Source organism: Balaenoptera physalus (genome assembly GCF_965194825.1).
Source record: "Balaenoptera physalus genome assembly, chromosome: 13".
NCBI classification, from domain to species: domain Eukaryota; kingdom Metazoa; phylum Chordata; class Mammalia; order Artiodactyla; family Balaenopteridae; genus Balaenoptera; species Balaenoptera physalus.
In genome coordinates, this window is record NC_138892.1 from 39,818,438 (window position 1) to 39,823,204 (window position 4,767).

The 4,767-nt window shown below is 46.2% G+C and overlaps 1 long non-coding RNA gene across 1 annotated transcript in view; it reads right to left on the minus strand.

Annotated features, from left to right (window-relative positions):
* Window positions 1–298: 298 nt before the first annotated feature.
* The window catches only part of LOC309640437, a 34,718-nt gene continuing 30,249 nt past the window's right edge, over window positions 299–4,767 (minus strand). Inside the window, exon 2 of the long non-coding RNA XR_014252218.1 lies at window positions 299–1,278. This is a non-coding gene — a long non-coding RNA (uncharacterized lncRNA). The remainder of the gene's footprint in view (window positions 1,279–4,767) is intronic.

The following is a 4,767-nucleotide window of genomic DNA, read 5'->3' on the forward strand; positions in this document are numbered from 1 at the left end:
TTTCAATTTTCTTGGATATGTACCTAGGAGGGGAATTGCTGGGTCATATGGTAACTCTGTTTTCCACAGCAGCTATACCGTTTTACGTTCCCACCAACAGTGTGTGAGCATTCTAAATTCTCCAAAGTTTTGCTAACACTTGTTATTTTCTGGTTTTGTTTTGTTTCGTTTTGTTTTAGGTAGTGACAGCCACGCTTGTGGGTGTGAAGTTATAATTGACTTTTAACTGGCTTGTTTCCCTCATGACTAAACTCTGTGAAGGCAAAGTCTAGGCTAGAGCTTGTTTATTTATTTATTAAAAAAAAATTTATTGATTTATTTCATTTTTTGGCTGCATCAGGTCTTAGTTGCACGAGATCTTTGTTGTGGTGTGCAGGCTTCTCTCTAATTGTGGCCCGCGGGCTCCCGAGCGGGTGGGCTCTGTAGTTGCAGCACGCAGGCTCTCCAGTTGCTCTCGCGTGCTCGTTTGCGGTGCGCGGGCCTAGTTGCCCCGTGGCATGTGGGATCTTAGTTCCCCGACCAGGGATTGAACCCGCATCCCCTGCATTGGAAGGTGGATTCTTAACCACTGGACTGCCCGGGAAGTCCCTAGATCTTGTACTCCAGTGCCTAACACATTGAATAGGTGCTCAATTAATATCTGCAAAGCGGGTGAGAGGACCTAAATCTTACCTACTTGCTTTGCTTCTATAAATCCAGGAAAGATAGGGGCTGGAATGGGAAAAGGTGTTCTGTCTGCCAGTCCGCACACTCTTCACCAGGGTGTTGTAGGATTTTAATAACCGCACTGAGTAGATGACTGCACGGCTTTAACAGTCTTACCTGAGAAGCTCCCCACATGGAGAACGGCATGAGTGCTCATTTCACCAGCTCAGAATGGGGAAGAACATACTCAACTCTGCTGGCATTTTAATCTGTGATTCCGGGGAGTCTTTCTACTCCAAACACATTTTCTGAGGGCATGTGAACATTGCCTAATGAGAAAGCCATTCTTTCCAGGTGAAAGTGGAGAAGAAAAAAGCAGAACACAAGTTCCTTTCCTGGAAACAGGACACATCGATTATACATTCAGAATAATACGGATTGAAGCCCAGTTGTCATGTTCTGAAACAACTCTATTTAGCCAAGTTACAGCTGGGATCTCACCTACTGTTTATCCTTTCCTAGCTATCTGTTTTTATTTGTCCCCAAATCTTGGACTTGTAAAGGTGAGCTGAAGGCAAAGAAGTGCTTGTTCCCTGATTTCCTGGGGTGGGCAACATCTTGTAAAGAAGGTACCTGTAAGAGAAAAGGCCATGATGCCTCCTTGGTAATGTTCATGGGGTGTGTGGGTGATGGGGGCCACAGGTGCCACCTGTAAAACTCTTGAATCCATCTCCACCCTTTGTCAACATTCTACCTAGTTAGGTTTTGCTCCATTTTCTTCTATCTTTGTTTTTATGTACTTTTTTCTCTATTTGCCTGCTGTGAAACACAATGTGGGCCCAGCCCTGGGAGCTTCCTGTTGAAATGTCATCTTTAAGTTTTGGGACTAGTTTTCAGCTCCCATCTTCCCTTCAGTGCACGTGGATTTGCGGAGTTACAATCCCCACCTGACTCATTTCAATAAACTTCTCCTCTATTTTATTTTTCCCCTCAAAAGCATAATATGGACTCATGATCCTCTGAGGGAAAAGAATAGGAAAAGAGAAGAGAGACCTTTGAGAAAGTCTTAGGTAAATAGTACTGACCTTGTGTAAAGAGTGTTAATGTTATTATATAGCAGTGAAAACACAAAAGATAGGAAAAAAAACATAGCAATCTTTGTCCAAATATGGCCCACTTGAACTCTGGATGGTATTTCAGCATGGTAGGAAAATTCCAGATATCCCTCTGGCTACAAATGTTTCACCTTATCTGCCTTTGCTGATAAACTGAAGATGAGTTTGAAATCAGGAGGTACTGGTTGTCTAAGGAAGTACAGCACCAATGTTGGGGCAGCGATATCCATGCCCATGTTCTAGCCCTTATCTGATTCCTTTAATACTCCCTGATTTATCATTTCACCCAGACCTTCAGTCAGTGGGTTAGTTTGCATGGCTTCTTCAAATACTAATCTCAGAGAAGTCAGATACGAGCCTGTCCCCTGGGCCTAGGAGCACTAGTGGAACTCAGGAAGGGGAATTCTGCCAAAAACGCCCAAAGCTTCTAGCAACTTTGTTTTTTTTGGCACATTAACTAGGACCAGATCTACTGGGCCCCAGTTCATACTCCCAGTGCCTCCAGCAGAGAGAAACATGTGGCTCCTGGTCCCCATGTTTGCACACATGACTAAGCACTAATCACTTCTGACCAGTTGGGCAACCTTGCTTTTTGAGCAAGCCAAACACTTGTAACTTGAACATGGAAACAAAACAGAGTTTTGTACAAAAAAGGCTGTGCAGGATTCTTCAACTGTTCATTCCTTTGAAAAGTTCCTTTTGCTCCTGAGGGCAGCATATGAGAGAAATTCCAGAATTCAGGCAGAAATTCAGAAGGACGAAAATGCAAGTTTAAACTCCGGCTTTTGACCTGTGCTACACAGCTGAGCAAGATTGTTACAGATAGACCGGAAACTTTGGCCCAGGCAGTTCATGCTGTGCTGTGATGTGCATCTGGATGGATCCACCCCGAGGTTGTTTATTTACAATGAGAGTGGAAGGAAAAGTTCTGAAACATCCTGTCACAGGATGTGCGCCTGGGCCTGCCTGAACACTGCAGCCAGAGGAAACCGGGAGCCGTTTTTAGGGGATCAGTGACGACACTGCCCTCTAGTGGTGTGTCTGAGGCATAGATGAATAAACTGCAGGTGTACCCAGTTCTCCGGAAGATTTACCCCAATAAACTCTCAGGTGGTGTGTGGGAAAGAGGAAGGAGGCAGAGGGAGAGGGAGGGAGAGGAAGAGACCAGAAAGGGAGAGGATTTTTGCCGATGGAGCTCATCTCTGAGGCTCTAGTGACTGGGCTACTGAGGTACACTTAGGGCCTCAGTGAAAACTTTTTCCCCCAGGGGTTCCAGCAAGTGATACTAGTGAAGAATCTTGATTAAAGATTTATGCTAGGGCCCTGGGTTCCTTTCCAGCCTCCAAAGCTTTGCACCAGCTTCTGCTGGCCCACGTTCCTTTCCAAGGTAAGTCCCTAACCAGGCTGAGCCGGGAACCAAGGTGCTGCAAATGCTCCTCTAGACCAAGCTCCCTCTCTGGCACCCTCCACGCTCTGTGTGTGTGTGTGTGTGTGTGTGTGTCTAAGGCCTCCCTGTCGTCCTCCCAAATACTTTGGCTGCCCTGTGCACTTAGCTTCCTTCTGCCTTCCCACAGAACTGCGGCCCCATTCCTCAGGTGCCTCTGGGCAGGAATGTTTAGAGAGCTGTCTCAGCCCTTGGGGAATGACAGGAATGCTGAGAATTTCAGGCATTTCACTTTTCAGACCCACGGGAAAGAAAGTTTGGGCTCAGAGGGAGGGGGAGGGGCTTTCTCGAAAACACCTTGGATCACAGTGACCTCAGGCTAAGGAACTGGTTCTGAAGTCAGAGTCTCCTCTTGGAGTCCTTTCAAGGACCTGGGAACTGATACCTCGGGGCAAGGTGGTGGTTGTGTAGCAGACTATAGGTATTTTAGTTGTATCCAACATAATTGGTAAGCAAAGTGAGCAATTAGTCTTTTCAGTGTTGAGTGGTAGGGTACTGTTCCTGGGTTTGCTACATCCTGGAACTTCCCCTCCAGTCTTATTTCTTGACAGGAAAGGAGGGGAGAAATGGCGAGAGCCTGACTCAGAACTATCACCAGAGTTCCACTGGCTCTCTATTCACACTGACTTTTTTATTTTTTTTTTTTTAATGTCTTGCACTTAACTCACATAATTATGAGAATGACCATCAACCCTCACTCCCACACCCAGCCACTTTTGTGACAATCAGAAGAATCTCACATGGGGAACGTGATTTGGTTGGTTGCGTAATGCGGGACTCCTGTTTCGAATTAAATACCTGTTATCCCGAGGCATATCTGGCTCTTGAAGAAAGCTCAATGTTACCCTCACACTGCAGCCACCTCACCCCACCACCCTGCTTCACCTTTGTCTCCAGAAACGTCTCCTTGGAAACATAAAGGTGTTACTTAGGCAGGAACACTTCCCTTCACATTCAAGGAGTGCAAGCATTAACGTGTAACCAGTTTTGTGAGAATCTTTCCTTGTGTTAGGGTATAAACGTGAAAGGGTTTTTATCTTTCCCATAATTGCTACTGTGTTCTGTCAAACCTCTCTTCCCCTGCCGGGTTGTAAGCTTGTAAACGCTCTCTCTCTCTCTCTTTTTTTTTTTTTTTGCGGTCGCACCGCGCGGCATGCGGTGTCTTAGTTCCCCGACCAAGGATGGAACCTGCGCCCCCTGCAGTGGAAGCGCAGAGTCTTAACCACTGGACGGCCAGGGAAGTCCCTGTAAGCGCTCTTAATGGCGTCTCAGCCCAATTCCATACCTTGTGTCGCTCCCAATTTATTAAAACAGTGTCATTGAAATCTTAAGACTCAGTAGTGCTCGTTTTAGTTTACAATCATTTTCTATTCAAAGGTCTTCTTCCTTCTATTGCCCACACCCCTAGAAAAACCAGTCATCTTAAATGCTGGAGGGTGGGATGGGGATCTCTGTTCTCTCACATCCCAGCGCCCTTTGCGGCGCTTACCCTCCGATGTAGGAATGGAAGCTGGCAATGCCTCCTCTTACCTGCCTGCTTCTGGTGAGGAGGTCTGTACTCAC